The sequence below is a fragment of the Haemorhous mexicanus genome, chromosome 1, assembly GCF_027477595.1.
Source record: "Haemorhous mexicanus isolate bHaeMex1 chromosome 1, bHaeMex1.pri, whole genome shotgun sequence".
NCBI lineage: Eukaryota > Metazoa > Chordata > Aves > Passeriformes > Fringillidae > Haemorhous > Haemorhous mexicanus.
Genome location: NC_082341.1, coordinates 134,401,312 through 134,413,637, shown reverse-complemented (window position 1 = coordinate 134,413,637; position 12,326 = coordinate 134,401,312). Strand labels below are relative to the sequence as shown.

The 12,326-nt window shown below is 42.0% G+C and overlaps 1 long non-coding RNA gene across 1 annotated transcript; it reads left to right on the top strand.

Moving 5' to 3' along the window:
- Positions 1 to 1,411: 1,411 nt before the first annotated feature.
- On the top strand, positions 1,412 to 5,593 carry LOC132336329 (uncharacterized). Its single transcript, XR_009488853.1, has 2 exons — positions 1,412 to 1,894; positions 4,795 to 5,593. It is a non-coding gene; the product is annotated as an uncharacterized LOC132336329 (long non-coding RNA).
- Positions 5,594 to 12,326: the final 6,733 nt, after the last annotated feature.

The following is a 12,326-nucleotide window of genomic DNA, read 5'->3' as shown; positions in this document are numbered from 1 at the left end:
GTTGTGATTTGTTGCTTGAAAAAACATGTGAGAATCATCTTCTTGCATGTTAGTCATTATTTAAAAGGGGGCATTCTGTTAGTAAGGCATTGAATCTTAGATCACTACAGGCTAGGGAAAATAAATCCCTTCATCTGTGTCCCTATACTTTTCTTTCTACCTCTTCAGGGCTACTTAAAATAGGAGCTTGTGTGTCAGGCAATGCCAAGTTCATGTTTGTACAGAGCCTGTTGCAATGCTGCCCAAGATGTGCCTGGAAATGCTGCTGTACCTAAGTGTTTTATCATTACATGATTGATAATTTCCCATATTTTAGAAGGAGCAATCAAAGTTGTTGAGATAAATTTTATGGTTCAGCCACTGCTTTATCAATTATTGGTGAAAGTCATGCCTACCCCTGCACCAGACTGTGGTGGAACAGGAACAAGGGAGTTGGCTCCCCTGGCTCTCTGGTACCATGATAGGGCCGTAGAAAGCAGAGAGCTCCTCCTTTCCTGTGTCTCACAGCAGAAGATATTGATTTTGGGAATTGGTGTATCCTTCTGAATCCCATAACTAGATACCAGACCTTTCATTGTTTGAGTTGAAGTCCTGAGCAATCTCAAGGCAAGCGAGAAAAGTCAAAGAGTGCAATGAGCTTTTTCACTCTTTAGGACTTTGTACCACTGTGTGCTCCAAGGAAAGACCAGTAGGGCAGTCAGGCTAGTGAAGGACTTTATCTTCCATCTCAGAATCAAATACCATGGCTCTGAAACATGAACTAGTTTATGGAGTCTGGTGAAGCCCAGAACTATAGGAAAGAAATCTCTAAATGCATTCAGCCCTGTGGCCAGTTTGCTGCTGTGTAGGATTCTTTCCTGGGGTTGCTCCATTCCCATGTGTCACTGGGCCCTCTTGGCACAAGTCATGCCTCATCCCACAGCAAATTCATGCACAACTCCCTTGTGCCTCATGTCTGGGACTTCTCCCACCTCTCCCCTTTACTCTGCCCAGCTCAGGTCATGGAGAGGAGTCAGTGGAAAGGACTTAAGCTTCTGCCTGTGGCAAAAACACTCTTGCAATGACTCTTTGCTTGCTTCTCCCCATTGTAGGGCCTTCATTTACCAACTCCTTTCTCAGGGTCTGGTAGGGGATCCCAGGCCAGCACCCTTCTCTGAGCAGCTGCCCTCCACGTGCCTGCTCTCAGTGCCTCCCCAGTGCCTCTGGCACATGGCCATGCTCCCTTCCTCCTGGGGACGTGCTGTGGCCAAGGCGAAAAGTGGCTGAGGTGAAAAGTGCAGGCAAAATCCTTGTTTACATTTTGGGAATACATTACTGTAAGTGTTTGTGCATAAACTCTTGTAGCTTTACCAAGTTAACTCCGTGTCACGATGCATGCACGTGTGGGACTGTTGCTTCATTTCGTAGATAAGATTGCTCTTTGCCAGGGAGCCTTCTTTTCTGATTTGGTGGGGTTTTCTGCTGCATGTACTTATCCCAGATCTGTTTGTAATGTTGCTTTATTTTCCCTTGTGATGAGGTAAACACAGCTAAAGACTCCAGTTCTGGGTTTGCTCACCTACAGCTCAGGGACACTGCTGTAAATGACAGTGCACAGCCCAGCCAGGTCAGAATCCAAAGCTCTGGTTTTAGACATTGCTCAGCCATGCAGATTTGGCCATGTGTTTAGCAAAGAGACCCTTTCTCTTAAGTTGCCAAAGAACATCAAATACACGTTGAGCTGTGGCATTGAAAAAACCCCACAAGACCTGTGCCTGTGACTTTGGTGAACAGCAGCAAAAGAGATCACTACCTCCCATGAAGAAAAGAACCTCTCAGGAAGAGAAGTCATCTCCATGCTACCTAATGTGTGGAAAAAACAACAGCCAGAAGTTTGTTAAAAAAGCAGGCACAGGTAAGTACATTCCGTCTGATTTTGTGCTTTTGCCAATCAAACTAGTGTGTTCTTCTCATCTTTTCACAAGGGACAATAAGGAAACAATGGCTTCTTCAAAGGAGAAGTTTTCTGTCATTCAGATCTTCTTGGTCATAAAGGAAACATTTACCAACATATAATGAATACTGGTTGAATGTTGTTAACTAGCTTTTGTGGTGTCTACCATAAATCCATAGTGCCTCACTTTATCAATCAGCCAATCTCATTTACAAAGTTTGGCCACACTAGAGAGATATGACAGGCAGGAGCAGGTATATCTCTGTAAGCACCATGCTTCCAGGCTGTAAGAGCTCAGGAGCCTGGAGGGCTGTGGGGAGGAGGCAGGAGCAGCCATGAGATCTCCCTACTATATTAGGCAACAAGGAAGTGGAGAAAGCTGTGCATGATTACGAGTAGGATGAAGAATGGTATGTTTCTCTCTTGCCCTCCTCACTATATTTCTCTGTTGTACATATCCAAGCAATTTATGGCTAAGTTTCAAATTCTTTTTGGAAAATGGTTAGCTGAATGTTGGTGACAATAATAGCACATCTGCCATATCACTGCTTCTCCTGCAGCTGAGACTGGTGTTGAACAGAAGGTGTTGACCTCTGATCACTGTGCAGAAGAATTAGTGAACTCAGCTGGGGCATCTTGAATCTACATTTTCAAAATACAGATGTCTACAGCTGAAAATCACTGCCCCCATCAAAACCAGCATACCTGTAGGAAGAGACCCCAAAGAATAAATAAAGATGAGAAATCAGTTATTCTCTAACCCTTAGAAATTAATCTTGTTTCAAATAATTTACAGCACAGGCAAAGTTGGAGATATAACGGTAGCCAAATGGGCCAAAAAAGAATGATGACTGGATCTTGTTGCCATCAACTTCATCCTTGTCTTTGGAATCTTCCTAAAATCAGTATCTCACCAACACCATGTCACTTATAAGAAGTAGTTTAGTGATCATAATTTTTATTATTTTTATCATTAAAATATTATTTTAATAATGGTGATTGAACATCTGGTGTGGGGAGGAACGCAGCATGTGATGGCACATCACCTGTGCTCACTGTTAACACCAGGCAAGGTTACTCAGACAGGGAATACTCATGTCTCTAGACAATGGCAGTGTTACCACGGAAACATAGGTGGGAAACATAGATATCAAACTTCTGATATAGTAGGTCCTTTCCAAATGGGTGATATTTTTCTGAGGTTTCTATATTTGGAACAGTAATTTTTGCCTACGTGCAGCATTAAAATGAGTGGTAATGTTCTTGAGTCATCAGCTGCATCAAAGCTTGCAATTTGCAATTTTGGAATTAGCATTTATCTTACTCATCTCATTAATCTTATTTTGGAGCTCTCTAGCAAGACTTAGACTTAACTCCTAAACTTGTTCCTACATTAGGTATTAAAATTAACTTATTATAAGCTGTGATGTAGTTGTTTAATGACATAAGTTGTTGTTTCAATAGCAAATTAACAACAAAACTGTTAAAAGTATACACAGAATCCTCATTGCAAAACATTAGAACTAACAAAAATACCTTAGCAGCTGGATGTAGAAAATATTGTGAAAGGGCAGGCTAATCCAAAATAGCTTTTTTTCTAAACAAAAAACGTGTTATGTCAAATCTGAGAATATCATTATGACTAGTCTTGTTCAATGTTTTTCTGTATAAATGGACTTTCCTAATGTGTTACACAAAACTGTTAATTCTTTGAGGATGTTCAGTTTTAGTTGTTATGGGCTGTTGTGCACTACAGATTCAGAGCTGGACTCAATATCTGATTACAGTGGCAACTTTCATAAAGGTCTTTCAGATCAATACCAATATCTTTCCAAAACACATAGCGCAAACAAAACAGGCAAGCACTACAGAGGTGGCTTGGCTTTTACATAGTCCTAGTAGGCAGAATTCCTTCTAGTTCCATGAAATTTCTATTGCAGGACTGAAGACAATGAGAATTTTCAGTGAAATGAGACTATGGGATGTGGACCATGGTAGTTAGAGGAACATTTCTTGGCATTTTGATCCTTTCATCTGTCTGCATTTTTCTTAAATGATAAAAAACACTAAACAGCATGCAACCTCTCATAGCCAGGATGTCTGAAATGTAAATACTTTTTCCAAGCAATCAGGATAGATTTCTAAATTCTACCTTAGCTATAATTTCATCAGCAAAGTATATCAAAATAATCATAGATTAAAGATGTAACATCAAATTCTGTCAATATATTTCAATGATGGCTTTGTAAATTTTTCTTACATTTGTTACTGACATTTTGCTTGTTAAAATGGCATCTACAAGGATAATGTCATAAATGTCAATATATATCCATTTGTATATGCACACTTGGATATACTGTCACCAAAGCTACTGAAGTAGATGTCTTTGACAACCTCTTCAGTTTTGGCACCTTTGAGTTTTCAGCATCAGACATTGTATTTGAAATCTTTCCTAGATGTGCCTGAAGTTAAGTGCTTTTTGAAATTTACAGGTGCTATGGTCTGATATGAAGGAGTTTAGATTACCTTGCCAAAAATAGAGTGATCTAAAACCAGCAATATTTGAAAAATACTAAATTTTGTGAGAAAAAGATAATGGATTGATATATCCCTTTTACAAGTTATTTTTAGCAGAAGCATTTTCTAACTGCTAGGCTTTAAAGGAAATTTCTACTAAAAAAATTTCCAAGAGCAGACATTTGATCCATCCTTGTGTTTGTAAATACAGAGATTACCATAAAATGTTCTTGTTTATCAAACAATCACATCTTCCTGAGAGCTGTTTGACTTTCTTTTAATTCTGCAATGGCTCAGTGTTCACTAGCTGGGAAGAGTTTATTCCCATCTCTTCTCTTTTACAGAACTCAAGGAGCCAAGCCATGTCAGGTGCTGACAGGAATCTTCTCCAGATCTCCTCAAGTAAATGACATCCCTCCTGCTCCCTCACTTCCTACTTTTGATTTTCCATGTGTAGAGCTGTTACAGGGAATGTGAAAAGGAGAAAACAACACAAAATCCCCAACCCAAACTTCTCCTGTGAAGAGGAATTTTTCCAGCCTTCCAAATCTGCCTGGCCCTGCTGCACCTGTATCCCAGTATCATCCACAGCACCAGTCAGTCAATTTCTGTAAATGCCTTATGCCAATATGGTGTCCCTGACCTGTGCTCCTATGGGATGCACACCATGGCTGTGACCCACATGGAGCTCCCCAGTGCCTGTGGAAAAGCCACCCCCACCCTCCTTCCACCACACTTTGTTCAAGTGAATCCCACTGTATAAAACCTACATCTTCTTCTTTCCTATTTCTGTACATCTGGAGGACAGAATGTGCTGTCTATATTTAGTGAAAAAATAAAACTGTCCACATTGTGCTCCATTTAAATCCGTGGAGAGCTTTGTTCCTGATTTTAAAGTGGGGAGGGTAGTGTCACTTTTTTCTTCCTGGGCTGGAGCTGCAGTTGCTGATCTGCTGCCCTTGAAGCCCCAGCACCAAGTCAAAGCCTATAAATCAGAGAGCTTTGTGCACTAACAAACACATGTCAATGGGCACTATAGGAAATGCTTCTGAGAAGTCACAAGACCAAGGAAAATAAAGACAACATAAATTATTGCCAATTGTATCAAATCATTATTAAGAAATAAAAGGGAATGCGTTGTTATGCTGCTGGGTATTTTGGTGTTGGTTTATATTTAACCTACTTAAATAAACTGCAATGGCTGTTCTGTGAACACAAGAATGGATTGAAAGTTTCCATTTGATTAAATAAGGAGAAGAAATTACCCTGTGGCTAGTCTGTACATTCGCTGATCAACAATGAAATCTCAATGGAAACTAGTGACCTGCCACTGTCAACACACAACCAATTTGAATGGAGCTTGAAGGGGGCAGTCATGCAAGCACCACTTTGGACATTTATTTAACATCACTTTAAAGCACAGCTCTCTGTCCAGCTCATGCTATTTTCCATCTGTCGTTGGCTGAGATGTGGGCTCTGGCTAGACATGTAGATTGGACAGGACCAGGTTATGCCGAGCTCTTGTACAGCTGGGTGGATGCCCTGCACCCTGCAAATCCCCACCAGGGACACCAGGCACAATGGGAGATGGTGTGGTTAGGGTCTGCTCCCAGGGTCAGGCAAACTGGATGCTGGGGAGAAAAGGAGTTGGTAGCACAGAGGGAAAACACTCTGGGTGAGTCCAGGAAAGCAGTCTGAGAACGTGTCCTTTGCGTTTTCTTACTTGGTATTTTCTTTTGCAACAGTGCTTGCAATTGCAATGACTAAAACATCATTCTTAGCCTGCTGATGTACAGTAAGAACTGCTAATTTCTTCTGACTTTCATCCAGCATTAAAAGCAGTTCCAAAGAAATGTGACACACAGTAATATTCCTGGAGATGATGCAGCCAGTACCTGCAGCCACTCAGCAAGGCAGGGCCCAGCTCCCCAGTGCTCCTCAGCCCCAGCTCCTTACCACCCATGCCAGAACAGGATCAGCTCCTCCCAGAGCCACCCCTGTGTCTGCCTGCTCTCCCCCCTCAAAACTAATCACCACTTTTTTTTTTCTCCACTTCAAGCACCCTAGGAAATGTAAATTTAACTGCACTTCACACACTTTGGGAAGACCCAGGGGACTTCCATGCTTACCAGTGAGACTCTCTCAGCCTGAAATTATAAGATTCAGCCTAATCCCTTTCAAGCTAGAAGAATTCCTGACGTGTTGTCTTGCATGTTGGGATAAAAAGACAGCTAAAAAAATTATGTAACCACTGATTTAACATATTGCTAAATTTTGCCTCCCTTTTGCAATTTCTTCCCTTAAACAGCCAATGCTGAAAATACAGTTCCAGAAGAATTTACAATAGAATATTCTGCTCTCAGCTTCCCTCCAGGCAGAAACTGAGGGAGATATATGTAACCCATACAAAGAATTTTAAAATAAACAACCAACCATCCTCCCACTGGTTTCTCAGAAAAGCAGTCTGTGAATTATCCTTTATTTCAAGATTCATTATCTAACACGTGAAAAACGCTCAGCACTGCTTGCTTAGTTTAGGAAAAAAGTTGCTGTGATGTTCTTGTTAATTCTATGTTTTCTGAAAATGTAAGAGCACTTGCTTTGACATCCAAATATTTATTGGCTTCTGGAATTCCATTACTAAGTTTGAAGGAAGACATGAAAGCAAGGCTGCCCCAAGGTAACTTTCCTTGCCTTTTTGCAGGACCTGCATATTTTCCATGCTCTCAAATCTATGCTGATTTGCCCCATAGAAACACAAAATCTTTCTCTTTTGGGGGAGATAAGTGATCCCTGAGTCTCTCTCAGGCAGTCCTCTGCCTGATTAGGAGACTCTTTGATTTCAGATTTCCCCACAGATCCTACTTTTTAATTTTCAATAATTTGGTCACCTTTATTGGCCATTGCTTTTATCATCTTTGCAAAGTTTTTGGTTGCTGTGCAGCTGCCTTTCCCTTGTAGCAGAAGAAGGAACGGTGACGACCAGTGAGGAAGATTTCTCTTCCCTCCTTCACTAAACATCAGGTTATTCAGCTCACAAACACAGTTTGAGGGGAAAGCATCTTGCACGGGAGCCCCAAATGTGTCTGTCTTTGTGACTAATACTAAAAATGGCATTTGGGGTACATCATCTTCAGGAATCACACAGGAACTGTGTCACATTTCTTTGGAACTGCTTTTAATGCTGGATGAAAATCAGAAGAAATTAGCACATCAACAAGCTCAGAATGATGTTTTAGTCATTGCAATTGCAAGCATTGCAAATGAAAAACATCAAACAAGGAAATGCATTTACAGACCCTGGTTATCAGCAAGGCTCCTCCATAGCTGATCTGGGGCTTTATTTACCTTGCAGAGACCAGGATCAAATCTCTCCTATCTCCCAAGATTTCCAGGGCTATTTAGAGCCCACAGCTTTTTTTTTTTATGCCTGTTAAATGTGGAACTGTTCTGCCTATTTATTTTTTTCAGCTTTCAAATACTTTCTCGCTTTTAGTTTCTTCCCATCACTGACAGCTGGGAAGAGGAGGATTGTCCCCCTCACCTTGGGGGCTTCTCTGATTCTGCAATTCCTTTGGATTTCTTAATTAGCATGTTTCCGATAGCCTGAGAAAGTCCCAAAACCTTCCAAACCATCCTGATATTTTAGAACTCGTTGGACACTGACAATACTGGCATATTTTAAACTCATGCCTCCCAGTTTGCTGTTAGCCTTAGAGTGTCCACATATGACAAGCCAGGAATAAGGACTCTAGATAACAACTCAGTTGCAACCAAGCTGGCTTTGAGAACATTTTTTCTAAATTACCTTCCTCACCGTGGGAAAGGCATTAAGCTACTTTGGGGGACTGGGTAATAACTCACAAACTGGCCTGCACGTTGTCAGGAGAAACTTCCAAGACAAAGTCAAGGCATACAAGATAGGAACAGTCTGTCTACCTCAAAAAAAGCCAGGGTTGTGTTTGCTGTCAGGTGAAGTGGGAACAGTTTCATGCCATGGAAAATGAGGCCCTGACGCTGCTGTGTTACTGGAGTAAACTGTGCTGTTGATGTACTAATAAAAACAGGGAACGCTGGCTGTGAGTACAAGGAGTGTGCTGACCTCATGAAGTGCAACTCAGCTTGGCTGGGAGAGCTTGAAGGAATGATTAACTACAACAGGAATGTTTTATTAGACCTTTTCTAACATCATCTGAAAAGACTGGGTGGGGAGGCATGGGGGTTTATATTTCTGGGAGGCACCCATCCTCAGCAAGCATGGGCTCAGTCTCAGTGCTTGGGAGGTTTTGTGCTTTTTTCTCTCATGTCCCACATTTTCTATGAAGTTTTGGTTACTGGCATGATTTATTGTGCTCAGCACAACACTCTTTTCTCTAAGGAAAGGTCAAAAACTATCACTTATTAATTATTTCAGTGCTCAGAGCTATTAATCATGTATATCTGACTATTGGCATTCAAAAAACAGGGCAAAACTAAAGAGGCACCAAAAGTAAAAGTCCAGAATAATTAAGGATGACACTGGCACTAATGAAAAAGAAGTAACTAATGGATTAAAGATACTTTCCTGAGTTGTTTTCATGGGGTTCAGCTCCCAAAATATCACCATTCTATTTGGAACTATAGAATCATTTGAAAAATGGCCTCAGGGCATTTACACTGTGAAAAAAATCGTTGCCAGTGCACTGGGTTTTGGGAAGAGGCTGGACACAGAGACCCCTCCAAATGCAGGGGTTTGCATTGCCCCATCGTTCTCTTATGGGTTTTTAGTCACCAACATGTGGTAATGCAATTATCATATTACAGACAGCCTCAGGCAGCTGAACTTTGCTTGCTGGCTGCTGAGCTGCAATCCCTGTCCCACTGGCAATGTCAGGCTGTCAGGCTGGCTTGTGTCATGCCAATTACAGATAAACCAAGTTACAATAATGCAACAGCCCTGAAAGTAATAACCAAGATCACCAAAGCAAATGTCTTACAAGACTGACATGCAGAAAGATCTCTTAAAGCTGATTATCAAAGTTTCAGTTTTAAAAGCAAGGGCAGAGGGTTGCAAGCATTAGCGTTTCCCTAGAGCCAGCCATATGTCTCACTTCAGGCCTGCATAGGTTGGGGGCTGACAAGACTCACACCTCAGACACAAAATCCTGAAAAGAATACAGAAGAGGAGATGTAAATATGATACTAATTTATGTTAAAATCAGAGATTTCTAGATCAGCCCAGACATTTTTTTTGAGGACATGTTTTTTCCCATGAATTGGAGACTAGACTATAAGAGATACAAAATCAGTGCCAGCTACTTAGAAGTATCCACTGTAAAGCACTCCACTGAAAATTGTTTAAACTCAGAGCAGCAGAAAGAGTGCAGTCAAAACTGTAACAAGTGAGAGTTCAACAACATTTGAGAATACTGTGTAAAACCCAGCTTTGTATCTGTCATGGCTTTCATATATCTTCAGTTACAGCAAGTAGGGGAGGGTTTTGTAGTGAACCTCTGCCTGTGTGCCATGTCCCCGTCTACTTCCCTTTTCCACTTATATCTTCTGCAAGAAAACAGTTAGACAGAGAAGTAAAAGGAAGTGGAAGTTAAGAGTGAGGCATGTATCTCAACAACACAGCTCTATAAAAGGGAATTACTCAGCAGCATTGGAAAAAAATCAGAAAAAAACAAATCCAGGATTTACTGCCCTTGTCAGCTATTTTGGATGAATCAGATCCAAAACCAAATCTGATCTCTTGTGTCTGGAAGAAAAAGTGGTACTTAGTCACGTAGTTAGGCACAGTAATGCTTCAGATTGGGGTGGTAGAGTGCCTCAACTATCTCCTCTTTTTGTGACCAGCCCCCAAGCTGGGACTGTGTGTACTGAAGAAAAACATTATCCTCAACTATTTGTTTTTCAGGGACAGTTCTGCAGGATTGTTGGCCCTGCAATGGAGAGGCAGCCACGTGGCTCTGCAGGCACTGTCTTCCCTGAACACAAGGCCCTTATGAATCCCTTATGGTTCAGGGACCATTTTCTATGGCCCTGATAGTCATGAGGGAAACACATCTTTGGGAATTCCTGCTGGGGGTGTCTGCATTTTGATGCTCAGTGCCACATCATCCAGGTGAGTCACCTGAACTGAGCAGTCAGCAGGCACGTGGTTGTGTTCAGCCTTTGTGCCATGCTGCAGGATAGTGATATTTCCATTTAAATGCCAGTCAGGAGAGCAGTCTACTGAGCAGAGTACAGGACACAAGTCAATCTAGTTCCGTTCAATATTCTTATTTGAGAGTTACTGTGGGCTAGGCAGAGAGCAAAATAGCCTGCAGCATTCAGTGCTGTTCTCTTCCTAAATGATCCTGAATGATTTTATTGATGTAAGCCATTCCCTCCATTTAGTGTGAGGTATGAATTGCTTATGAACCCAGAAGAGGTGCCATGGTATGCATTCAACAATATCATGACATTTTGCAACTGTGCATAATTTGTGAAGGCAGACTACTTGAACTAACCAATGTGAGCCCCTGCAGCTGCAAGCTGAGGTCTAGCTGGTGCCTTCTCTCCCCTTACCTGCACAACAAAGCCCCATTTCTAATGTAATGTAGTGTAGATTAAATTAAACAATACATCCATGCATCCATTTTAGGGAGCAAGAAGTCTTTCAGGATGAGTCAGCAAGGTAAGTCATGAGCGAGAACCTGCCAGGTAAAGAGGGAGGATTTGCAACCTGGGGAAACCTGAGTGAATGACAGGGATGTTGCACACTGGGTTTCCCACACAGGTGATGCATACAGAGATGGACACCTGCCCTTGGCATCCCATATTACCTTCTGCAAATTTCATCTTTCTCTTTTGACTGGTCATCAAGGGCTTTTGCTCCCCCTTAAAACAGCTCTACTCTTCAGAGACTTAGTTGGAAACTGAAACACAGGCAGTTTGATCGCCCCTGAAAAGAACAGCAGATCAACAGAACAGCAGAAACATCCATTAACATCCTGTGTCTGCTGCCAGATCAACAGGGTAAAAGGGGACTTTTCAAGGTCAGAGACAGTTCATAGGTACTTTCTGGCTCTTCTGGTTCAACTGAAGGGAAAACAGGATCAGGAAAGTTTCCAGGCAAAAGGGCAAAGGAATTGTGTGTGGGTGGAAAAACTTGCCTCTGGTTTATAGCTTCTGATCCTGGATTCGGTGGCTTGTTGTATGTGAAAGCACCATTTTCCAAATGTGCTTTGTCATGAAAAGGCTGTTACAGGAAGCTGGGAGAAAAAAGCCTTGCAGTGAGCAGGATGCTGACTCCAGCCCAAAGATGGTCATACAGTCCCTCAGGTGCACGTGTACGAACGACCTTGCTCGGAACAGGGAGAGACAGTGGATGTTCAGCTGCCTGCCTCCCTGCCTCCAGCTCTGCACATCCCAGCCTCCTGTTAACCACTGTTTTGGAACAGTTGCTTAGATACCACAAGAGCCTGGCTTCAACTTCAGGCAAGTTAATTTGACATTAAAACTTGACAATACCAAACGTATTCCAGGGTTGGGACACACTGACAGATGGAAACCACAACATTGGTAGACATCAGCACTAAATCTAACTGGAATGAACAAACCTGTCAGAGGTCTGGTTGAGTCGCCCCTTTCTTCTCCTCAGGCTCTCAAGGATCGTAGCAATAAGACCCACATGTGAAATTTCATGTGCCCTTGACTTGCTGGAGCTGAGTGCCAGCTCGGTCCATCCTCAACTCCTTGAAGGCCCAGGGCCAACTTTACATTTTCCTTGTAGTGACGAGGCCCTACAATTTAAAGGTCATGGCCACAGACCTAAGGCCACCCCTAAGAGATTGCGTATTCTTTCAGGAGCCACCTGATGTGAAAACTTTCTGGCTCATCATTTATTTCT